This window comes from Podarcis liolepis (genome assembly GCF_965112155.1).
Source record: "Podarcis liolepis genome assembly, chromosome: 2".
NCBI lineage: Eukaryota > Metazoa > Chordata > Lepidosauria > Squamata > Lacertidae > Podarcis > Podarcis liolepis.
Window position 1 is genome coordinate 43,459,812 of NC_139555.1, and position 26,303 is coordinate 43,486,114.

The window sequence follows — 26,303 nt, forward strand, 5'->3', positions numbered from 1 at the left end:
CCCACGATATTTACAGATATGACCTTCCCATCCTTCCTTGGTGAAACATTGCTTGGTACTCAACATTATTGAAGTCCTGAAAGCAGGAATGGGACACATCTCCTTTGGATATGTCTCCAGGTAAGCAGCAATTCACACAGATCTACAGTCAAGGAGGTCCATGCTGCTGCCAGCTTCATCCTGAAGCTGTGGCAGCCACCTGTGAAGCCAGGATTGGAGCCAAGCAGCTGTCATTGCCTCTGGGTTATTGCTAAATAGATTCCTGCCAATGCTATGTACCCCATGCCCTTGTAACAAAGCCGCCTGGGTTCCCTGCGTTGCACAGCAGCTGCCTCTGCTTGATTAAGGCTTCCAGTGGCATATGCTGATAGGGGTGGTGGTAACCAGGGAAAGATCAAGCCAAGGAAGGAATGGCCGTCAACCCAACACAACTGGACTCTTCTGTTTCTAGGACATTGCCTTTCATAGCTAGGTCTTCCCCACTCGATCTTGGCAGCCCAAAAGACCAGGCTAGTAGCTAAAGCCAAAGGGAGGCAGGAAAAGAACTAGAAGCCTATTATGGTCCTCCATCATCAGCAACAATGGTTTCATCACCAGTTATGAAAATGAACGGACCATTGTTACAGCTAAAAGAAACCCAACAGGGGGGGAAATGACAATAATGAAAGAAAGGAAACATTTTGAATAGAAAGCAAATAACTCAAATGTGAATAAACTGAAAATCAATTGGAGCACTGCTACCCAGCATAAATGTTTTAAAAGTACAATTTTGGGAATTGTGTTTCTTTTGTTGTTTAGAATTCAGATATTTTCATATGAGTGGAATATACCATTCAAATTGCATATTTATTTATTCCCTAGAGTTAATCTGGTAACCTCTAGATTAGATTACTGCAATGCGTTATATGTAGGGCTCCCTCTGAAGATGGTTCAGAAACTTCAGCTGGTGCAGAATTCAGTGGCCCTCTTGCTGATTGGGACAAGACAGTTTGAGCACATTACACTGATCCTGCTTAAATGGCTCAGGACCACCATACCTCAAGGACTGCCTCTGCCCAGATAAACCGACCTGGACCCAGTGATCATCATCTGAGGCTCTTGTTAATGTGCCTCCTCCATGAGAGGTCTGGAGGGTGGCAACACAAGAATGGGCCTTTTCTGTGGTGGCTCCCCATTTGTGGAATGCTCTCCCCCTTGAGGATCACCTGCCCGCAACTGCATTACATATATTTAGGTGCCAGGTGAAAATGTTTTTCTATAACCAGGCCTTTGACTGATTAACATTTTCTGTCCTTTTAAATGTGTTTGTGGGAGGGGGCTATTGGTTTCTGTTTTATTATGTATTTTGTGTTCTCATTTTGTATTTTTATGTTGTAAACTGCCCTGTGATCTTTCGATTAAAGGTGGTATTTAAATTTAATAATAAAAATAAAAATCTATTCCAGTTCCCCCAGAACTGTGCGGCTGGTCAGTTATGGAGAAGCTGCTGGGTATTCTGGAAGAGATGTGAAGAAGGAGATATTGTAATTAATCTAAGAGAAGAGTCTTCAGGCTATGAGCATTACTAAACTACAAATATATATTGGCTTTGTATCAGTTGAATTATCAAGGCTTACCCCCCCCAAAGAATCCTGGGAATGGTAGTCTGGTAAGGGAGTGTAGTGGAGCACTTTTTATTTTTATTTTTTAATTATTGTTTGTTTAGATCTCTAGCCCCATCACAGAATACAGTTGCCTGACTTCCCTGGGGGAGATGGAATGACTATTAGAGCAGTCAGTCTTTCTGTTTTCCAGACTGTTTTTCTGCTTTTATGATTAATTTTAATTGATTTTATCCACCATATGCTTTTTGTAATTTTTATGCTTAGAAACTTTGGTGATTAAATGGTATTTTAAGAGATGAAATAAAATTAATAACAAACAATGAGTGGCACAAGAAACAAGAAGCAGTGCTGGCCAGGAGCAGCTAAGAATTCTCTGAGCTTAAGGGTCTCTTTTGGACACCTTGATTCCACAAACAGCATTCCCTGTGCTGCTGTGTTCACAAAGGCATTGTAAGAAACCAGTGGCAGGCTGAATGTCTTACTGAACAGAAGAGAAGAGCATGAGCTGCTTTATTCTTAAATGGCACCTCTCCTCAAAGTGGACTACAGCGGTACCTCGGGTTACAGAGGCTTCAGGTTACGGACACTTCAGGTTACAGACTCTGCTAACCCATAAATATTACCTCGGGTTAAGAACTTTGCTTCTGGATGAGAACAGAAATCATGCTCTGGCGGCGTGGTGGCAGCAGCAGGCCTCATTAGCTAAAGTGGTGCTTCAGGTTAAGAACGGACCTCCAGAACAAATTAAGTTCTTAACCCGAGGTACCACTGTACTCAACTGAGTCTTCGTCTAGGGCAGTTTCAGGCATTCTGATTCCCTGGAGACATTCTGACCTCCTGCTGTACATCATTGTTTCCCCTCAACATGACTCATCCAAGCTGCTGTATCCCAGGATACCCATAGCTGGTGCTCTTAGTTCCTGGTCTACAGTGGTACCTCCGGTTACAAACTTAATTCGTTCTGGAGGTCTGTTCTCAACCCGAAACCGCTTGTAACATGAGGCGCGCTTTCGCTAATGGCGCCTCCCGCTGCTGCTGCGCTGCTGGCATGCGAATTCCACTTGCATTCTGGGGCAAAGGTTGCAACCAGGAGCGTCTACTTCCGGGTTAGCGGAGCTTGTAACCCGCAGCGTTCACAAGGGAGACGGTACGTAACACGAGGTTCTACTGTAGCTGCCATCTTCCTAGTGACACAGCTACAAAGAAGCCAGTTTGATTAGGGGGAAAGGATGCAAAAATTGGATAGATAACTAACCTCATTGGAGAATATAATTCAGGAAGGGACACAGGACACCTGGAAGGCTCATGTGTAACATGAATTTTGACAATAAGGCTGGGAATGAATGGAAATGATGAGCCATTATAATCCAGGGATGGGGCCCTCCAGATGTTGTTAGGCTACAACTTCCATCGTCCCTAATAGTTGGCCATGTTGACTGGGGCTGATGGAGCTGAAGTTCAACCACATCTGGAGGGCCACATGTCTCTCTCTCCCCCCCCCATCCCTCTTGTGAACTAACACTTTTCATGGAGATCTGATGAGGCTATGACAGCTGGTGAGGTTTGGGTTTTTTTCAGTCTTAAAAATAATAATAATCATTTCATAAAGGCTGAAAGAAAACTCAGGAACTCACAGCTGTTGTATCTAGAGGCACACCATTATGCATGGTGACAAAAATAGTTTGGGAAGCTCAAGCTCATCAATTTCATTTTGAGATAATTTCGCAAACAGGTGGCTCTGCTGATGAAAAGAAGACCGGACACCACTCAAGGCAGCAGAATAAGCAACTGAGCCCTCCAACAACATCTATTAAGAGGCAGAAATACCAAGTTTAAAGGCCAAGTTTACACAAGCAGCTCTGCCATGGAATACATTGTTTGCAATGGCTGCAACTTGCTGATATGATGAACAGAGGCAGCCATGCGGAAGGCCCACTGCTCATACAGAACTCTACTTGCATTGAGTTTTAGCATGAAGAGGTTAGAGAACTTACGACAGTATGACATCATCACATATAGATATGGAACTATAATATTATTGTATAAAGGAACCGTTGCCAATATGGCACCTGCAGGAGCAGTGGCACCCTTGAGCTCTTCCCCTGATGTCAACAAAGCCTCTTGAGCCCCCTCACTCATTGTGATCTTCGTCGTGAGGGTGATTACCTTTTTTCTTCAAGAAGTACATAAGAGCTGAAGGAAGAAGTGGGAAGAGTGATGCTCTTTCCTACTTCGTTTTTCACTTCCAAGGCCTTTTCAAGGCTGAGATAAATTCTGCTGGATCTTAGTTTTATACAGATTCCTTAGGAAAGTAAAGTGGGTGCACACTTTCTTTCTGCGTCTTTGGGGTGGGGGCTGTTCTGGAGAAGATGACCACAGTACTTGCTTACAAACCCCAAGGTGCCCAAGGGCCTAAAAATATAGAACTGCAGGTGAAATGGAGGATTGCTCAGGGAGAGAAAGGTAAGTTGCTTAGAGGTCCAGTTTCTTACTTACTTACTTACTTACTTACTTACTTACTTACTTACTTATTTAATAAAATTTATTACACCGATTGTTAAAACAAAAACCTCAATGTGGTTTACAAGATAATGAATAATTGTTTCCAGAGGTGCAACTATCTCTAGCACAGACAAGAATGTAGGGAATGATACATTTTAAACACAAGCAAAGTGCAAAAATGGTAGCTACTAGTGGTATCTGGCTGTGCTAGAAAGGCAGGATAAAGGAGTGTGGAGGTTTTGTAATGATTCTAAAACTGCCAGCTATTTTCAGGATGCAACCACCCCAGCAAAATCTAATTGGGTTGTGAAAAATGTAGAAAATGGGATCAGGAAACAGGATGCTTTTATTTCAAAGAGAAACTCTGCGTTCTCTGACACAAAAAAAGAGAATTGCGTGCGAGTACTTCAACTTAATGTGCTGCTGTTGATGGACAAGGACCCATGGCTCTGTGACAGAGCAATCGTTTTGCACACACAAGGCCCCAGTTTCAGCCTCAGCACCTTCAGCTGTGGTGGGGAGGAGGACCACAGGGACCAGGACTGGGGAAGAGGCCCCTTTCTGCCTGAGACCTCTGAAATCCAGAGCCAGTCAGATGTTGTTTTTATTGTGGATTTTTTTTAAGGCAGCAAACATCTTTTTAAAGACAACAACAACACATAAACAATAAAGCAATCACAAAAGCAACAAAACAGTGGCAATCAATAAAGTAGTACATCAAAGAAAGCAACTAAAAAAAACACCTCACTGAAGGGGGACCAATGGCTCACTGCAACAAAATGTCTTTCAGACTATAGGTAAAGGTAAAGGGACCCCTGACCGTTAGGTCCAGTCGTGACCGACTCTGGGGTTGCGGCGCTCATCTCGCTTTATCGGCCGAGGGAGCCAGCGTACAGCTTCCGGGTCATGTGACTAAGCCGCTTATGGTGAACCAGAGCAGCACACAGAAACACCGTTTACCTTCCCGCCAGAGTGGTACCTATTTATCTACTTGCACTTTGATGTGCTTTCAAACTGCTAGGTTGGCAGGAGCTGGGACCGATCAACGGGAGCGCACCCTGTCGTGGGGATTCGAACCGCCAACCTTCTGATCGGCAAGTCCTAGGCTCTGTGGTTTAACCCACAGCGCCATCTGCGTCCCCTTTCAGACTATAGCGCACCCCAAATTCATACAGCCGGAAAGGTCCACTTTACATCTGCATTTGTCTCCCAAAGCAATTACCCCTGAGTGAACGTAGCCCTTGGCAGAAAAAAACAGTGAAGACCAACAAAAACAGCGCTGTGCAGACCCTGAGGAGCAAGGTGTTCCAACAAGTAGTTGCTAGATAGACCAAGAGTCTGCCTCAGAATAAAATGGATTCATATGGGTTGCTTGGCCTACCAACTCATTCCTCAGTCTAACTCTAAGCTCTTTGGCTGTTTGAAATGCTCTCCTGTTGAGGTGAACTTAACATGCACCTGTGATGTTTGCATAATGCACAACTGGAAATAAATGCAAACCATCTGTTTTGCAGGATCAGACCATCTTGAATTAGAATCCACATTAACTCCAGTCTTCTGCCCCGTTGCTAGAAGCAACGGAGGGAATGAGCTGACCATAGCTCAGTGTCATCCTTTTGCAAAGACAGCAGGAGCCCAGCAGGCCCCTTACAAGTCCAGGAACCCTAAATCCCCACCACTCCCTGCTATGACAACGGGAGGGCATGAAATCCATAGGTTTCAAAGAATCCTGAGCTTCAAAACCAAAGGTGTCCTTTTTGACCTTTAAAGGCCCTTCAAGACCTGGCATCCTCACACCTCTCAGGGTTCTACTCTCAGAGATTTTGATGGTGGCAGGAAGACTCTGGACCTTTCTCCAAATAGCTCCAAGGCTCTGGGAAGAATTGCAAGTGGAGGTGAGTCAGTATGCCTCCCTGTTAAGCTATACAGAGAGCTCTCTAAATCTTATTTATTCAAGCAAGCTTGGGGGAATTGAACAGGTGAAAATGATCTAATAGTGCTATCTGTGAGAAGGAGAGGAATTTGTGCTGCTAATGTTTTATGGTTGCTGTTGCTTTTGTTATGCTGTGTACTATTTATATCATCAGCTATTTTATGTTTTTGTAAGCCGCCTTTAGCATTTATGGGCGAGCTTTGAATATATATAGGTATATATATTTTAATCACCCGATACCATACAGGTATCAAGAGAAATAAGGAGTCTTGCACATGCATCTAACATGTCATTCAAACACGTCACTCCCTTTTGCACAGAGAAGCCCAATCTTCTCAAGCTCTGGCTGTTCTTGAGCTGCACTGATGTTCTTAGCAAGATAGCATCTGTGTGTTCACCTGCTCTGGCATGTAAACTGATGGGCGTGAGTAGGCATGGGTGTGCAACTGTTTGTGCATGTGGATGCGACAATGCATGTGTGCGCCCTCATTTTTTGTATAACTGTGTGCTGCTCTTGAGCATCTGTGTGCAGAAGCATGTGCATCTATGGATTTGCCTGTTTCAAAGACTGTGTGCACGCCTGCCTTTGTGATGGGGTTTGTATTTGCATATTCATAAGCTTGCATATGCAACCTTGTGCACATGGCGAGCTTCTTTGCCCGGCAGCCTCCTCTGTGTATATATGTACAAGGGAGCAGAGTTTGTTTCCATGTGCAGGAATGGTATGTGTGTCACGCCCTCAACCATCACACAAGAATGCATGGCTGTCGATGGCAGAGGCTCCCCTAGGAAATAGGAATTGGATTCTAATGATGTCAACACAGTATGAATAACACGAGACACAGGGAGGCAGGGGAAAAAAGGGATGTGATACCCTGATGTGTCCCTCCCACCCCCACCCTGGCACCGTGACGACCGTTGCTAGGAAGCAGAGAAAATTTAATTTTGCAACATTAATCTGCCGTCTTGAGAGAACCTCCTTCTGGATCGGGAAGGAGAGAAGACAAAGGGGGACAGTCATAGTTACAGCTAGGACATGGGTCTGCAGTGATTCCTTCCAGTGCTATAAATGTGGGGCTTCTGAGACTGCCTGGGTTCAAAACAAAACATTAACAGCTCACTCTTCTGGAGAAGTGTTGGGTTTTGTAGACTTAGAGGAGACGGCTGGGAAGTCTAGATTTCCCATCTCTAAGGAGAGAGAGAGAGAGAGAGAGAGAGAGAGAGAGAGATATCTAATGGTTAACACTAGGGGATTTGAATGCCAAGGGTCCTGGAATCTAACCATGGAAGGAGAGTCGGGTTTGTGTGGATAACCCATAGTAGACCCAGACATACTCCTCTGGTGCTCTCTTACCATCTTTTGAAAGACAGACTAGTCATAGCTCAGTGGTAGAACACAGACCTTGCATGCAGAATGTTCTAGGTTCAATCCTGGCATCTCCAGGTAGAGCTAGGAAAAACCCCTGTCTGAAACCATTTAGAGCCACTGCTGATTTGCATAGGCAATACTGAGCTAGTTGGACCACTGAACTTGCCTGGTATAATAAGGCAGCTCCCTATTTTCCAAGACTGGGTCCGCCACAGTCTGAAGGGCATTCATCACAAACCAGGAAAAGCTCCTGTAGGGTCTGGGTTTAATTCGAACCACATGAGTCATTAAATCCTTCTATCTCCCAGTCAAGTGCTTTTAAGAGCACAGGATTCATAACTACATAAATACCCAGTGTGATCTGTGTTGACTGCAGGTCAAAATCAAAGATTTGTGCACTCAGGAAAGCTGAAGTCTGCAGGCTTGCTATAAGCAAAATACTTTATGCAAATTAAACAGCTTATGAACATTTGATTTACACAACTTTGGTTTCCAGCATACAGTTGTCGTTGGATCAAGACGCTAATTTTTTCAGCAGCAGCACTTGGTTCCAAGAAGAAGACGGGAGGGGAAGTTTGCACACATTTCAGACAGGTTTGGCACCACTCGGATTCAAAATGCACAGTAAAGAAAACACACTCATAGCTCCATAGTTTGCTGTCTCTCCTCCAAAAAGACAGAGGCATCCACATGGAGCACCCGACTCATAGACTGTGGTATGGAATCTGCATTGAGAAGGGGAAGGGGATGCATCACTCCTCCATCACCTGCAAGCATGTATACTCTAAAGCTCAGCCACCCCAGGCAATTCTTTGGGGAAGGGCTGCTTTATATGCAAAACATCCCAGGCATCTTCAGGTAGGGCTGGGAGAGATTCTTGCCTGAAACCCTGGAAAACAGCAGACAGTCAGTGCAGACAATGCTGAGCTGGAACCTGCTCTAAGGCACTAGATTCAGGTAGGTAGCCATGTTGGCCTGATGCAGTCATTTGCTCTAAGGCAGCTTCCTGCTGTCCTCCTAAATTCCTTCAACTGCCCCTTTAGGACACTTACAGATGTAATGTATTTTGTGAGTGACTGGCACTCTGAATCACAGCACTAGCCACCCATAAGCCACATGCTGAAGGTGCCAATCAGCACAAGTGACAAAGCTCCCATCTACCAAAAGGCTTACACATTAGTAAGCACCCAAGCCTGCGGCAGTATTGCTTCTAAGGAAGGCCCAGCAAGAGGCTGAAAGCCTTCTCAGGAAAGTCAGCTGGCTGCCCCGGGTCACATCCACACCATACAAGTAAAGCAAGTAAACCCTGGGAAGGGGAACCCATGCCTTCGAAAACATGACCAAGGGGGCAAAAAACAGCATGGGATATTCAGCACCAGCTGGAAAACAAAAAGAGAAAATTTGGGCTTATAGTGGGCGGGGGGAAGGCAGAGAAATGTCCTGCTGAAGCTCCTCACATTTTATAGTATTATGGAGGAAGGTATGGTTGTCTGGAAACTTGAGCAGGAGCCATCCTGCTGGGAGGTGAGGAGACACTTCAACAATTTATTTCAGGTCACCCTTGTTGTACCTAGAAGGCTTAGGGGAATGCCTTATTTCCACTCTGTGCTCTGTTGCTGCCTGCCTGGGGGTCTTTTTTTCTCTTTGCCTCCATTTCCTCATAGAAGAGCGCCCCTTCCCTTCTGTACTCTTGTTTGTCTGGCTTCTACTTCAGTGGGTGCTTTGAAACTCATTCACACCTGTCTCTGAAAAGCTCTGGAGGAAGCCAGGGAGACAGTCAATTCTTCCACTTTAGCTATTTTAAAAAATTTCCCTGGTAGAAAGAGGAAGTTCTGTCCCCTGCCGCCTGCTGGTGAAAGGCAAACAGCTGGTGTCAGTGGCACAATGGACCATTCACTGAGACGGCCTCAGCTTCTCAATTCTGAGCCATTGTTCCCTGCCCATTCCTTTCCTGTCTCTGACCTTCCTGCTTTGTCTGAGCCAAGGCAAGGGTCTGCCCCCACCTTGGCCCCAGAAAAGGAAGAATATGTGCATTTCCACGACCAAACAGGAGCCAGCAAAGGCAGGTGCACCCTTAGGTGTCAGCCAGAGTATTTGGATCCCTGTACACCTGAGCATGCTGCTCAGCCATGGCTAAGGTACAAACACTTGCTTGTGATTTGAGGGTTGCAAAGATTAATTTATTAGACAAGGCACACTACTGTGTTTCCATGGACTTAAAGGACCAGTCTGTTGTGGTAGGGCTCCAGGTGCTGATTCATTATTAGAGTGAAGCCGGAGGTTTTTCCCTTTGTTTTTGTAGTGTTGCATATGTCAAGACAGACTGTGTGCTAAGCACTGCCATAACAGTAATCATGAACCCCACAGAAAGCTAAATAAAGTGTGCAGAGAGTCCTGTAGGATCATTGCACCTAGATGCAGTGTAGGGATCTCCCATATAGCACGTGTAAACATTATGTCATGTATCTGAGTGCTTACCGTACGAAGGGCTGGCAAACAGAAAGAGGGTCCTGTTGTGGACTGAGTTTTATCGATTAATTTATTTATAGGCCACTTTGGGGGAGGACCCCTGCCAAGGCATAATATAGGAAAACAGACCATGTTATATAAACCTAGACTCATAAAAGCATCCACTGTTGCTTACAGGTGGTTTATGCTTTTAGGGTTAGGGCCAAGTTCCAGGAACCAGTATGATACTGGACTGCTGGAGGTCAGAACTTATAAGGTCCCTTCTAGAGGAGAAAGGCAACATAAAATAAAATACAAGGCCAAGAATGAACTGAGTTCAGCAAGCATGATGGGCACAGAGATAGAATACATTCTTTGAATGCAAATGCTGCAAAGACTACATCCTGCACCAGACCTGGACTGCTTTTGCCTGGCTCAAATGTGCCCTTGATCTGTGTGCTGATTGCCTGGATGGAAAATAGAGAGACTGTGATCACAGGCCCACCATCCAGGTAAAGCACATGGTGTCCTGTCCCATACACTCCTCCACCCAAAAATAAAAAAAATCCTGGGGACAGAAGTTTGTCAAATGAGCTGACAGTTCTGTAGCTCTGTAAGGGAGTAAACTACCATTCTCCTATTTGGGGGAAGCCATGTGCTTTAAATGGACAGTGTGGGTGTGTGCAGACACCTATGACCTTTCTATGGCTGAAAAGTAGCCTACCATAGGAAGCTGAAAAGCACATTCATTGCTCTGCTCACTTTTGCCTCTGCCTCCCCCCACGACTGGATGTAGCCCCTGCAAGGTTGCCCAGAAGGGAATGCAGCTCTTGGGTTCAAAAAAGGTTTCCTTGCCCCTCTTAGATATTCCTCACCTCCCAAGACTCTTACATTCTATGGACCACATGGTCTGAGAACCACTGCAGCCCCCTATCCTATTTCGCTGTTCTTAGCAGCTGTTCTCCCCCTTGTATATTTGTGCATTTGTGTTTCCTTGCATCTGGTTAACACACTGCACATTAGTCTTTGTTCAGCTTTTATTTTGCCATTTTCAGCTCAGTTCTCCGCTTCATCAAGATCATCTGCGCAAGTCCACCCACACATTTGCAGTCTTTCCCAGTTTATTTATCTGCCACTGGTTTTAAGATGCTCAAGATGAACAATTCAGATGGGATGTTTCGCCACCGCTAGGCTTCCATTTTGTCAAGAAAAGAACATACCCAATCCCCAGCAGAGTCAATGGCCCTCACATTCTTTTGGCTTTCCAATCAGCCTTGTAACTAGAATAGAATGAGGGCTGAGAAGATAACTTCCTAGAAGTCCTGGGTGTGGTGTCCCTTCCACCCCCATCAGGACCTTGTAAGAGCAGAGTGGAAGACATCTCTGTAGAATCTCAACCAGATACAGATTGGCCAACCACCCTAGAAGGGGCATGCATGCATCATCATGGCTCAGGTTTACTGTTTCTTGCACATCATTGGCTATATAAGGCAGCATAAGGAAGAACTTGCCCACACTTGGATCTCTTTGGCCTGGCTTAAGTGGATTGTCACAAGCCTTGTGGAGATATATTGGTGGGAGTGGTCTGACAGGAAGGAGAAGGGGGGGAATGGGGACCTGCAGGAATTGGACCCCAGCGGGGTGCGGGATGATGATTCAGACCCCAGAGAGAGACCAAATGGACTGCCATTCCTTCATGCATTTTATTTGTATGCCACTTTTCCACACAAAAAAATCATGTTCAAAGCAGCTTAGAACAAAGAAACAAGGCTGCATTTCAAGCAAACACTACAAAAACAATTTCATAATAACATAGCTAAACAAAAATATAGTAACATTTTTTTAAAAAAACACCACATTTCAATGCCTGCAGATAGATCAGACAGTAAGCCAGCCTCATCAACTCCAACTCCAGTGCCAATAATGTGAAGATGATTGTGCTGATGCAAAGAGACTCAGCAAACCCAGCCTATTCAAAGCAGTGCCCACTTGCTTGCCAACCAGGCGAATGACTGTGCCCACCCTGCTCTTCAAAAGGAGAGCCTTGGGGCATGTCAAGTGTTGGGACAATGTCTTAGCTTGTAGTTTGTCATGTCTCTTAACCTGACCGATGTGCTGTGTAACCTCTGTATCACAGTGTTCTGTGCATGAAAACCTTTGGCAAAAACTGCATTGAGAGTCCAAGTACTGTGTCCACTAGTGAGAGCCAGGGCAGGGGTGGCTTTTACCCACATGGAGCAATGCATTTAGTGCTGGGGAACCTTAGGGACAGGATTCGAGACTGCTTGATCCAATGAGCTGGTCGTGCTCAATCATTTCCCTGAAAGCCATGGTTCTTTCCTGCGCTCTGGCTTTTTTTGCCACATCTCCCTTCTGCAAAGTAGGAAAGAAACAGCCCATAACCCCCCCCCCCGATAGAGCAAGACCTTCATTCAAGCTAGGACTGATGGGCATGACCTCTCTAAACAGACTCAGAGGAACCACGATCACACCTGCTAGTAGATCAGAGGTGCAAGTCCAACTAAAATGTAGCCTGAAATGTAAAAGTCAAACCTGAACCTGACTTGTCTTTCGTAAAAGAAAATGATGGGATGAAAACAGGAACCAGAAAAACTGTATGCAAAATACCAGCCACCTCCAGTGTTTCACTCATTCAAATGAGCTTTTTCTGTAAAAAGATGGAATATGCTTTTCTTCAGAAACAGAGCAGCTGGGTATGTATGTATGTGGTTAGGAACATAGGAAGCTGCCTTATAGCAAGTGAGACTGTATATCCAACTATCCCAGAATTGTCTGCTCTGACTGGCAGTGGTCCTCCAGAGTCTCAGAGCTTGCTTCCTACTGCTTTTTTCTTTTGGAAGGTGGGAGTTTCTCACCAACCACTAACAGATACAGGTTCCCTGCCACCTGAAGCACCTATATCCCTGGCACAATACTCAAACGGAGACACCTATCTTACTCCCTGCAGCACAGTGCCCCCTAGTGCCCCCTTCTGTTCTGCAACATCATCAAAGGCACGCCACAAATTGGGCTTTGAAATAAGAAAGCACCAAAAAGGAATGAGGGTAGAGGCCGCATGGCAGGAAAGAGGGTGAGAGATATATTGTGCTCCAAGCGCAATTGAGGAAAATGCAAGAATGCAAGCTGACATTTTGAAGCACATAACAGACGGTATCAGTATTGCCTCCTCCTCCTCCAACTTCTTGTTTTTCTCTTCCTCCACCCTTACAGGTTTCAACAATTTCCCTTTCTCTGTAATGCTGACCAACCAGGAGACCAGCACAAGCTGAACACCGGCATAATTTGGGTGTGTGTGTTCAAATTCAAACCAGATGTGCATTTGATCCTTGTGACAGTGGCCTACGAGGTTTGTATCTGATGCCTGCCCCTCCTTGCATTTTTCATATGTATACAGGAAAGTGGCTAGAAAATAACTCAGGGGACTAGTGAATGAGAGACCATGAAGTCCAGAGAAGTTTCCAGAGAGACCTACAAAATGGATTTCACACTTCTAACAGGCCCTTCTGACATTTCAGAGGTGCCTCCCTCAGCTACTTCTGTTTTAAACAACAACACATGGTAAAAACATGTAGGATTTTCCCTAGCACACACTGTAGTGGCACATGTATACCTTGCTGTGCCAAATATCTATATACTAATAATACCAATTCAAGTATTTTATGCTTACGTAGCCAAAACATAATAAGGATGCCCAAGAGAGAACAGCAGATTTGGGGTAACATCAAGGTATGCACAAGTTAAAAAAAAAACTGAAGGGAAAATCCTAGGAAGGTGAACCCCTAAACAGCCTCATAATGACTCGCTGACATGCAATTTTAGGAGACTGGAAGAGAGAGAAAAAGCCCTGAGAACTGGGTAAGAGGAGGAATAGAAGGGAATGTCTGCAATAGAAACACAGGTGTGTGTGAGTGTGTGGATGTGTGACAGAAAGAACTATATTGTTGTCTGGATAGGTCAGTTCCTGATTCACACTGACAAGCTATTTTTCAGTGTCCCCTGGGATGGAAGAGAAAGCTACCCAAAGGCATCAATGGAGAAATCAAATAATTTAATGTAACAGGGACCAGACCTTCTGCTCCATCTCTCCCCCTCCAAAGAAAAAAAGAAACGAAAAGGATAAGAAGCGCCAAATGGAGAGAGAAGACCCAAACGTCCCAATGTGCTTGTTCACTGGGCATGGAGTACTGAGTTGTGGGGAGAGAGAAATAAGGGGAGGGGAAGCCAAAAGACTAGAACCTGAACAAAACCATTCCACACTGAAACATTATTATTATTATTATTATTATTATTATTATTATTATTATTATTATTATTATACTATAGCCCAGTTTTCAATCAAAAAGATTCTCCAAGTGGGGCATCAATTATAAAATTAATGATATGAATAAAACCCTAAGACTACCCAAGGACAGGAGCTGGCACTAAAACAATAATAAACAAGAACATTTTGCTGCAGCCTCCCTCAATCTAAATCTAGATTTGAATCCTGACGCATCTTAATTTGACTAAGAGGCCACCTATGGCGTTCTCTGCAATACAGTGCCCCCTGCCCTAGAGGTGTGGCACAACAGTTTCCTAGGGGGTAGCCAAGCCTTCCCCTGCTCTCCTCCTGTGCCAGACAAGACCAACAATGACTGAAAGAGGAGAGTGCCCCCTATTGAGCTTCTGTGCCCTGCATGGAGTCATCCCCATGCCCCTCTCTCCATTTCTATTTATACCAGCACCTGGGGAGGTTTCTAATCGGCTAGAAATCTGGTCTGCCTTCATTGTAATAACTTTAAACCAGGTTGCTTTTCTGTACCAATTACAGGTTAGTAAGGCTGGTTGCCACAGCAACAGCAGCTGTGAGCCCCCCCAAGGCGCCGCTCGATACCTTGATTCCTTTATAAAAAGGAAAAAAAGACAAAAAGGTGGGAAATATATATATAACCCTCTGCCTAGACTTAAAGGGCCAGAGGCAGCTAAGGCCTTGCTACTGTGGTAACCAAGATTGTGCAAGTGTGAAGCTAAAGAGGCTTACTTCTGGACTGGTTCGGACCGACCTACACACACACACACACACACACTTCCACCTTTTGCTCTCTAGAAGAGCATCAGAGAATAAAAGTCTGAGGCTGGAACAAAAGAGAGGCAAGGAATGACAGAGCTTGTTTGCCAACACCTAATATTCCATTGCTACTAGGGTTGCCAGCTTTTCAGCTGATTTCTGCAACTATGACTTTAACAGCAGCGTAACTCACAAACAGTAACGAGTGATAATGTTTACCCTCATGCCATGAAACAAACTTTTGCTTGCTTATTTATCTGCATCAAGTTGCTCTTAATGCACATAGCAGTCCAGGATGCTTTTTGTTAACCTCTTATCACTTGGCAACTCTAATGCCTACTCAACATCGTCATCAGACCCTCAAGCCACTTACTCCCGTTGGTGTTCCCTGAATCCTGCTGCCTCCCCAATAGCATGGTCCATCCACCTGTCTAGAAGGCAGGCAAACTGTTCCTCGATTCCTCCTCCTCAGGACTGAGGAACCCTTGTCAGCTTCAGGGTTGCATTTCCTTGTGAGAAACCTTCCAATGGCCACATGCTAGCACATGGGAGTGGGAGGAGGGAAACATGGCCTGAACATGGGCTGTGACTCTTACCTTATAGGCTATATATTCCAGTCAGACAAAACCCAGCAACTGCATGTGCGCCTACCCTTTCCACCAGCCAAGCAAGAGGCATTCTCACAGTTCAAAGATTCGTTCCAGCCAGGCAAAAGCACTTGAGGGCCTGCAGTAGGGCCTGGGAGAGGTGTGGCTAGGAGAGAAGAGGTGTGGCCTAGGGAAAGTCTGAATGGGCAAGTAGGGAGTACCTGGTCTTCCAGGAAGGAAGAAGCAAAGGAAGGTGCTTCATGGATAGGAAGGAGTCATGCTCCCTGTTTATTATTTCTCCAGTTCCCATCCACCACTTCCTGAGGTGTGAGTTACTGTAAAGGGACAGTGCCTGCTTCCTTTCTCTCCTCAGCGCCTCTTGCCCCTAATGTGGGTGTAGCAGGCACAGCTGACCAGACTGGGCTGCCAGCACAAAACCTGCTTCAATGAATGCCACACATGGCAGCTGCCTGACACTGGCATTTGCTCAGTGGATAGGGAGGGATTACAGCAGCCCAGCATTAGTTTCCCTAGCAGATGGCATTTATAAAAGCTATGAACTCTGTGTGTGTGTGTGTGTGTGTGTGTGTGTGTGTGTGTGTGTGTGAAGGATACAGTCCAAGGGCTATGATTGCAAGAAGGAGAATTTGCAAGAGCTGTGCGGGACTGTAACAGTACAGAACCAAAGATGTGCTGGTAAAACTAGGTGTGGAGGATGGGGAAAGTGTTGAAATTAAGGGGCACTGAAGAGGATCTGTTTCCTCTTTGTCCTACAACTAATTTCACAGCGAATAATCTCCTGCTATCTGGTGCCTGCCATCAAGGGGCTGGGGGTGGGGATCTGTTTCTGCCTAAAGCCAACTTGTTCCTTAGCTAGTACTTCTTATGGCACTTGCTGTAGTATGTGGGGTGTCAAGAACAAGCAGGGAAAGTCTCTAGGCAGATTAATTAATCTGGAGTAAAGAGTGTAATCCTGTCCGTGTGTCCCTGTGAGCTTTTTAGGGAAGTTCAAGGAGTCAAACAGGTCTTGGTGCTATTCTTTATTTTCTGAATGTATTTGCAAGTTGCCTCACAAAGCAGCTGCCACAGAATAACAGATGCATTAGACATCAGAGTGGAATACCTTATTTTAGATCTAGATAATAACATAAGGATGCCAATAAACAAATATAAACAACTCAGAATCATAGAGCCAGATGCACAGGAAAACTATCTGGGGAAGGGAGCATGGAAAACAAGAAGTGGCCCATTTGTAAGACTATACCATAGAGGCCAAGAATTCATAAGGGAGTTCAAAAGCCATTGGGCCCCCATCAAGATGGCCCTGTCCCTCGTCTCTGCCAGCCAAATTGATCTTACAGACAGGCATACCAGCAGGACCTCAGAAGCTGATCTTAAAGTAGGATTATTCAGGGTCAGTATTGGATTGGGTCTGGAAACACACTGGTGCAAAACTGTGTCACATGTTCTGACTTGCCAGCCCCCAGCAACATCCAGGACTTCAGCAAAAAAAAAAGAAGGGGTGGGGTGGGGTGGGATCTACGTTCACAACCATATATTATGATTGAATGGAGCTTTGCATTTCCAGTAATGAGAATGTAAAACCTCATTTGGGTAGGTGTCCATTTGCTTGAAAGAGAGGTTCTGCTCTGCTTTCTGCTTCCCATTAACAACATACACACATGCAGAATAGTGTGAGAAAGTCTCAAAGGTGCTTGTTATGTAATGTGTGAAAGCACCTACCGGTAGGTAAATCATTGACTATCTGAGGATGGAACATCAGAGGACTGGGGATTAGGATTTGGAGGTAAAATCAACCAAGGGACATTAGCGGCCCTGGGCTAGGAGAGTAGAGGTGAATGACAGTGACCAATGGCCATTGGCAGCTATGCATGAGAGATTAGATCCCTGATGACAGAAAGGCTTCCAAGGATTCACACTGATAGAGGGATAACTGGCAAACTGAAGTGGAGAAAATGCTTGAGCTAGCAAGAAGCCCACTTGCTATAACTGCACACAATTAATTGGACTTGGATGATGTAGCTATCTATGGCACATGGTGCAGCAAATGCAGTTCCTGGTAATGACGCATGGAGGGAAATCGGAAGAATGTATTCTTGACAAGCTCATGTTGCTTAGGCAGTTCTAGAACAAGCAGGTTTTTCTGAAAGTGTATATCCCACGTTTCTTTGATGTCAGGAGTGCAGGGTTAGGGTGGGGGTGTGCTTCTGTGACTGATTCATAGCATCCAATCTTTGCATAGGCAGCACACACACACACACACACACCCTGATTTCCCAGTCATCTGCATTGCACAGTTTCAGAATCATGCAGACCTGTAATGGGGAAAGGAGACACACTCTCTCTGCATAACAAGGTATCTTCTTCTTTTTTTCAGACACTGGCTCTTCTGCTCCTTCCTGTTTTGCACCAGAATATAAAAGTGGGCACTTTAGAACCTGTCAAACTATGAAATGAGAGGTGGCAGCAGAACTGAAATCTGCCTGGATAGTGTGATAGCTACTTTTTTGTGTCAAAGAAGTTTCCCTAGTTCCAAGAGAAAGGACTGCTCTAACCATCTCTCCCATCTATTTTCTTGCTGGAAGGGATGCAAAAAGTGACCTACAAGGTGTGCACAATCCAAGCTGGTGGGATCGAACAAAGGAACAGAGTATGTTTGAGCACGTAAGTCCAGGAATTTGTTTCCTGTGCTGGAACTGAGCCTCACACAATTCTTTCACATACGCTTGTGTTTGCATTCCCATTTCCTGTGCACTCATGGTGTTTCCAGTGCTGAGTTCTTAATGTTAATCATATGCATTTTCCAAAATGCACATATATCCTGTACTTTGTTATAGGATACTACTGTTTGGTGTCTTGTTTCTCAAACCAGCTTTACACTGATTGGAGTCCTTAAGGCATTCCTAATTCATCCCTAGCCAAGGTGTGAACACCTTTGCATAGGGTAAAGACATCTCTACCCCTTCATGTCCCCTGGTGTGTACATAAACAGAAAAGAATTGAAGCCATGGCGATGTGAACAGCTATGGGAGGGGGAGACGTGAAACACATGGGGGAGGGAAAACAACTTCATGGTGCTCTAAAGCAATAAACACACCCTCAGAAAGCCTTTGTGCTTCCCTTACCCCTGCAAGCCTTTTGGCTTCAGCAGCTTGCTTTTGTTTTTGATTTGTTTGTTTTGGTTGGTGGGGTGCACTCTCAGTGTGGCGTTACTATTGTTCAATAAGTGAGAGTCAGAAACTCTTGCTGATCTACTGCAAGCCACCCTGAAATCTACCGGTAGATTCCCCCTGGGTTAGAGTAGGCAGTGTTTGGAATCAAAACCAGATTTACAGTATCTTATTCCTAACTCACTACTCTGAATGGGAAATTGACTACTCTCTGGGGCAGAGTGTGCAGATAGTGGACTTCCCCAACCCATCTGTCCCAGAAGGCTTCCTCTGTTTTCTGGTCTTCAGCCTTTTCAATATTTCAAGCCTTCTATCTTTTGGGGGAACTTTCCACTCTGCTGCCTACCCCAGAATCTTTGGATATCACAGAGGATTCTAGGGTGTGTTCTAATCTAAGATGTACCCTCAGTTGGGAGTGAACAAATCTACCCATTTAGGTCTCTCTTTTTCTAATTATTCCAGTCATAGTTCACCACATGTCTACAACTTTTTTAAAAATGTCATCCCTAAATTCCTCAGCATTTTTTAGAGTGCATTGCTCCTAATGTACACCTTTTAGCATGCAATTTCCCCTAATATAATGCATCTGTATGTGTCATTTTCATTAATACATGAATTTGTAGACACACTCCCCCAATATACCTGTCACTGGCCATTCTTACTGAGCTTCTTTCTTGGTCTGCGTGTGAACCAAATGCTGCCTTTCAAGGAATTTTGTCTGTCATTACTGGACTTTCTTATTGAGGAACCCCCAATAAGCTGCCCAGAAACTCACAGGTCCCCAAAACACATTTTGAAAAGTTAAAGCCACCAGACTAATGGATACATGCTGGGCTGACAATATCACACCTGAAGTTGCAAAGCACAACCCCCTTTAATTTTTAGCCTTCTGCAAAGATCTTTACTGCTTACTCACCTGGGTGGGGTAAAGAGAGGGCAAATAGGAAGGTTTGAAACTGACATTGTGAGCTGGATGGAGAGATCTCCAAAGTAAAATTCCTTGGCTCTCCTTGATCTTAGCGGTCTTGTCTATAGAATTATTTGTGAATTGTTTCTATATGAGTGGTCAGGTTTCAGATGGGTGACATATGCATTGCAAAAATAAAAATATATCTTCACAACAAAAATGGCTCCTGATCACCATTCAGTCCAGGAGGGGAGCAGGGAAGAAAGGAAAATAATTTGTCAACAACGTTGTTGGTGTCCTGTGAATCTGTCCCGGTCCTTGAACAATCCAATCCTTGCCTCTATAGGCAGTGGCAATGTGTCCTCAAATTCCCTCTGTGCAGACACACTGCTCTGCTCGCTAACGCCTTGCTAGCTAAACCACACTGGAGTGGCATTTGTCTCGAGCCAGACAACTTCTGCATCATCTTGTCCCCTCTAGTCTTCCAATTTCCCTCCTGCCACCCTTGATTTCATACTGTGAGCTTTGTGGTGCAGGACCATGTCTTGCCATTTCACCTAGTCGTGAGGCAAATGTTTAGGCAGAGCAGTGACTTGGTTCAGTCCAGAAAATGAAAAAATTGCCAGCATTCCCCCACTGCAGAACTTAACAAATCATTTTGCAAAGGAAGGAATTAAATAAGTAAACGAACATACAGGCAGAGTAGGTTGTTCCTTCCGTTTAAGTATTGTACTTAAATCCTTCCTGCTCTCCAACAAAGTGACTGATGGAATGAGAAGCACTGGCTAGGGCTGTGGGATTTGGAGTCCAATAGCATGTGGCAGGTTCCCCACGCCTACATAAACCATCCTCTTCTCACACACCTGTTTGACATAATACTTCAAAACAAAGTTCTAGGTGTGGGGATCTCTTTAACACATTCTGCAGTGAAGACTGATGCAGATAATTCAGTTGGCTTCCCTGCAATTTTCCCATCTTCCTTTCATATTCCTCTTACACCTTTATCTTCCAAGGATTCTATTGCCTCTAGCTGGTTTCCTGATCATTGTGCATTTAAATACATGTTTATTATTAGTTTAATTTGTTTAGTGATTTTCTTCCCTGATTTATTCTTGGCTTGCCTTGTCTTATCTTATCATAAATGATGTGCCAAAGCTTGGCTCTTTCATTTCCCCCCTCTTCAGACAAGACTTTTCTTTAATGGATATCTGGTTGCCTTTTACAGCCTCAGTGACATTGTTATTTAACCTTACTGGCATCCATTTGGACTTCAAGAAATGCTGATTAGGACAAATAATGATGGCATCTAACTGTCCTGACTGCATATATATGGAGCATATGGGGGGGGTAACACAGTGGCGTAGTGTGGGGGGTGCAGGGGGGGCCGGCCGCACCGGGCGCAACATCGGGGGGGGGCGCTCGCACTCGAGTGCTAAAATCCACGGGTTAGGGGGCGCAAATTACTTGCCTTGCCCCGGGTGCTGACAACCCACGCTACGCCACTGTGGTAACATATGTCTTCCCACCCACCCCAAATATGGCAAATATGGTAGCTCACATTAAAGACTAAGGCATTGTGGTAAAGCAACAATCCTTGGAGGACGACAGATTCATCCCTGCTCTGAGAGTAGGTACAATTCACAGATCACCACTCCCTGTAAGTTTGGGTTCCCTTGCTTTCTATTCTTGTTCCTTACCAGCATCCTCCATACCCAGAAGCAGAAGGCTCTGTAACATGATAATGCCACATATATCTGCATTGCTGGGGATTTTCCAGAGCTGCTTTCTTTGGCGCTGTGATGAGACCTGTGACAGTTTGATGGGATCTTCTTGATGCTTGAGAGCACATTGGAGCACATTGTCAGGAACCATTCGGGTTGAGTTGTTAGCCCTTTTTTGGTCAACATAAACAGGAAAAGTCACAAAAGGGTGTGCCCTCTGCCTGCTGTTGCATTGAACAAACATGTGCAATGGTGATTGTAACCCACATTAGTGACTGTGACAGCAGGGCAAGAAGGTGCCAGTTATTCTGGTTTAATTAATCTGAAGAGTGCTGTGCATTGATGAGCATGACCCAGATCCCCACCTTTTTACCCAATGGTGCCATCAGGGCAGGAAGGACTTTGGGGCAGGAGTCTAGGGCCAAGTTCAGCAGAATGAGGAGGGGGAATGGTGTGTGTGTGTGTGTGTGTGTGTGTGACCCAAATGTAGCAAGGCTGGATGACCACATTTTGAAATAAGCCCATTAAATCCAGGGTCTAAAATTATCTAACTATGTCACTCTTTCCCCCTGCTACATACTGCATCTTCATACTATATGGGGAGCCCCAGAGTGACTGAGCGAGTCTGTCTTGTCTTATGATTCTGCATATATGTGTGTGTGTCGGGTGTGGGGTGTGTGTGTGAGAGGGGAAAGGATTGGCTGCCTGCCACCCTTGCTGATAGATGGGGTGAGGGCCAGGTACAGCAGCTGCATGCTTGAACAGCTATGGGAGGTTTTCTCACACCAGCCCCACAAACCCGTCACTCAACCCATCGATCAGGTGCCAAGGGCGGGGGCTCAAGGGGCTTCAACTGAGCCTGGCAGGCCTCCTCTTTTTTTAAAAGCACTGAATAGTGGGAGTTGAATGCAGCCCCTTGGCCCTGACAGCTGTGCAGCTGGCAGCTTCATGAAGACATCACCAAGAGGGAAACACAGACAGACACCGGGGCAAGGCGGGATGAGGCATCCTGTTGTTGTTGCTGCTGCCGCCTGTGTCTAGTCCCTTACTAGCTCCTCATTGTTTCCCTCTGAACCAGGGAGATCCAGACTCCTTGGCAGAGCAGCATACTGTGTAGCACTCTGTGTAATGATGTGAAGGGCATGGCTGCCTTTCTCAATGGATCATACTGTGAAACATTAGGGCCTTACTGAGTTATGGCTTGGTATGCTGGTATCCTCCCCCAAAATCATTCAGGACCCCCTTCAACACATTCAATGAGTAAATCAGCAGAGATAGGTCCTTTAGGGTGAATGGGGCACTGCCCCATCATCCTCATCCAGCCTGTCTGGAGGCACTCTCAGTGTGTACTAGAATAATTGTAGGTACACCTGCACATACATCTTCCTGTGCTCGCAGTTTGGCACTTAAGTGCATATCCAGGTGTAGGAAATTCGGCCCTTTCAGTTGACCTCCTTATTGAGCATTGATCCTGATTTGGTTGCAGGAAGATTAGATGATGTTAGCTATTTAATGAGCATTCTTTCTGATTTGTGAAGAAGTTACATGTGTTGCATCAAAGCAAGTGATATCTCACACTTTCCTGTGCATTTCCCCATCACTTTCCTTAAGGCAAAAAGTCCAATTTGGAAGTGGGGTGGTGTGTTCGCTGTGCAAGACATCCCAAACAACTGTAACTGCTCGACCTGAATTTGCTGGGATGTGATTAAATCCCACCCGAAAATAGCAACAGTCTGGAAGCGCCCAGGGTGTCAGAAAAGAAGGCATGTTGTCTTTGAGGATTTGGCACATCAATATCATTCATTCCCTCACATGGGCTGTGCCACCTGTGCAGAGATCACAGTTCTCTGCATCTGTCTTGTGGATGGGCAGGAGATTGGAGCAATCAATGCACGGTTTCTGGGTGGCTGCAAAGATTTCTGTGCACAAATGAGCCAAGGACTGAGGAGTGGCAAGTCCTTTGCAGACAGGCCTTTAGAGTGCTAGGAAATGTTCGCACAACCATGCTGAGGTGAGCTTACAGTGGGAATCTTCTCCCTGCAGAGTACAGTAGTACTGTTAGATAATTAGGCTCTGCTTTTACTGTGTATGGCAGGGGGTGCTCGTGGGAGTGCTCTTTACATGTTAATGTGTGCTTAAAATATGGAAAGCCAACCCTGCTGCATTAGAGGGATCCCCTTGCTCAGTAACATTACTAGGTATTTAAGGGACTCAAGGCACAGGCCCATGAAACAAACTTGAATGAATTTGGATATGCTTTTTAATCTTTGTGAATGCCTCTAGGAAATTAAAAAGGTGGGAAGCTGGGGTCTCATGAGAACGGCACCCAGTTGCTTTTAAGCAAAGTAAAAATAAAAAGTTTTTAAAGGAGAGGAAGGGGCATATCTGGGACCTGCTGCAAAATACTCCAGGCCCTCTCTAATAACAAGAACTTGCTGAATGGTACCTTGGATTTCTGCCACAAAGTTCTGCCTTGATGGCACCACTGAGACCACAGCATAGCCTCTGGCAAATAAAGGTCCTTGTATGAAATTACAAAGCCCTAACAACTTATATCCAGAGTGCCTTAGGGACCACCTGAACCCTCATATCCCAGCTTGATCACTGAGATTATCTGTGGGAATGTCCCTGGTTGTCGCCCAAGTTGGTGAAGCTTATCTGATGTTGACACAAAACTGAGCCCCCTGTAATTGGCCCACTCCTATGGAATGCTCTTCAGCGGGCACATTCTGTTTGAGCCTTTGAACATTTGCGGAAAAATTTCCCTTGCCACCAAGCTTATGCAGACAATTAAGAAAAACATTTTCTGAAATATTCAGCTAGTGATCTGTTTTAATTTTTGTGTGGTTTTTATTGTACTATCATTGTTGTACATTACTTTGATATTTTATGAAACTGCAGTATACAAATACTTTTACAAATAAATGAAATCAATCACTGCTGTGAAGGACTCTGATGTCTCTCTCTCCACCCCCCTCTGCTACACACAAATAAGGACATTCTGTAGTTCTCAGGTAATTCCATCCCTACAGATTATTATATGATGCCCTCTATTCTCTTTGAAAACTCTTTATATAGTGGCTTGTTGATGACAGCAGGGGGAAGTGGACTTTCTGGGGTGTTAACTCAGAAAATCCTCCCATAGAAAGGACATGAGCCAGAGATTAGTGTTTGAAATCAACTCATATCATATGCTGCCACTGGATTCCTACTATGCCCACTACTGGTCAGAAGTTGGAACTGAAGCAGTCATAGTCAGGTTTGACTTTCTGCAACCAAAGCTTATCACCTGGGAGAACAATGGGATTGACATAACTCGGAGTTCCTTCTTTCCTTGCACACTTTCACCAAGTTCTATTTTTTGCTTAACCGAAGAGAGCTCCATGGATGACTGTGGACCACACCAAACCCTTCCACTCTCTGTGGGCTTCAGTTGCCACTCTGGCCACACACACACACACACACACACACACACACACACTTCCAAGGATCAGTGCTTTTAACAGCTATATCTCCATGCCAGGAAAGCTGTGCTTGTTCCCCATCTGCCCAGCTGTTGATGGCACAGGATGTTTGCCAGGGGAAAAGATGGGACACCCCAACACAGGTTGCAAGTGGCGCCCCCTTGGCTCAGTGCCCAGTGCGGGCAAACGGGTTGTGCTCTCTTAAAACAACCTCCGATCTTATTCTCACAAGCTGCCAACCAGATGCCTGTGGGAAACCCACAAGCAGTATTTGAGCATGACAGCACTCCTGTGATTTCCAGCCACTGGTAGTCGGAAGCATGGCTGCCTCTAACTGTGGGGAGAGAGCATAGCCATCACGGCCAGTAACCTTTAAAGGCCCTTTCCTCCATGAATTGGTCTAATCCTCTTTTAAAGCCATCTAGGCTGGCAGCCAACATTGCCTCCTCCATTGTTCCAAAGTTTTTAACTATGTGCTGTGTGAAGATGTGCTTTCTTTTATCAGCCCCGAATCTTCCGACATTAAATCCCTCGATTTATTAAAACCAGGAGAGAAGATTTTTAAAAAGCTCTTTGTGTAAAACATAGAGTAAGTCTTGGGACCTCAAGGGCCCTTAGAGGAACAGACGGGAAGCAGAGCTGGAAAATTCCACCAGGAAAGCAGTCTGGCCCTAATATTCATCCATGATGGCCTGAGGCACTTCATCACTCACATATAGGACATCCAAGCCGCTTTGCTCTGTTTTAACCAGAGAAAGCAAATAAGTGGATTCACTACTTGTAGGTCAGCTCTCCTAACCCACTGAGGATGGATGCACGAGGTCAAGAGTGAAGGAAGGCCTAACGTTGCACAGCAGCCAAAAGAAGCTTCTAGGTTTCCGGGCTTCTTGCCTCTCAGCTTCCCTCCCAGAACTGCCGGACTCCTCCTGGCTCCTCCCTCGCCTCTCCCGCTCCAGCCTCTTTCCTCCGACTGAGAGAGAGAGAGAGAGAGAGAGAGAGAGAGAGAGAGTGTCCGGGACTTGCCGCTCTTCTCACATTCAACACAACCAGATTCAGTTGCGTTTCTCCCAATGATATTTCCTTCTCTCCCCTCCCCCCCCGTCAAAAACACACACACAACCCCCCCCCTCCACACACAAAAAAACCTGAGTTGCAATGAAATCATATCAAATCAAAAACGAAATTAAAGCCTGGCTAATACAGCGGTGACGGCAGCCCCAGGGTGGGCAAGTTTATTTATTTCTCTTTGGAAATGAATTTCAGCTCCTCTTCCCGCCTCCCCCCACCCCCTCCAGGAGGTGTCGTTCACTGTGTCTCATCCATCATCAGCAGGAGCATGACGGCTGGCGGGTGGTGTGTGGGCACACGCCAAGCCCAGGGGCTTTGGAGCTGCCGCCTCGTGTGTGTCCCCCCCCCCCCCGCGCGCTCCCCACAGCTGTATTTCTGTCGCGGGGAGGGGCTGGGGAGGATGACAAACATTTCACCGAAACGGATGCAAAGGGCTGGATG

General features: G+C 45.4%; 1 long non-coding RNA gene across 2 annotated transcripts in view; it reads right to left on the reverse strand.

Annotated features, from left to right (window-relative positions):
• The window catches only part of LOC310700844, a 116,666-nt gene that overhangs the window by 15,704 nt on the left and 74,659 nt on the right, over positions 1 to 26,303 (reverse strand). Inside the window, exon 5 of one of the 2 annotated variants that reach the window (XR_014522868.1) lies at positions 5,311 to 5,979. The exons of the other annotated variant lie outside the window; for it this stretch is intronic. This is a non-coding gene — a long non-coding RNA (uncharacterized lncRNA). Of the gene's footprint in view, positions 1 to 5,310; positions 5,980 to 26,303 lie in introns of those variants that run through there. 2 annotated transcript variants of the gene reach the window in all.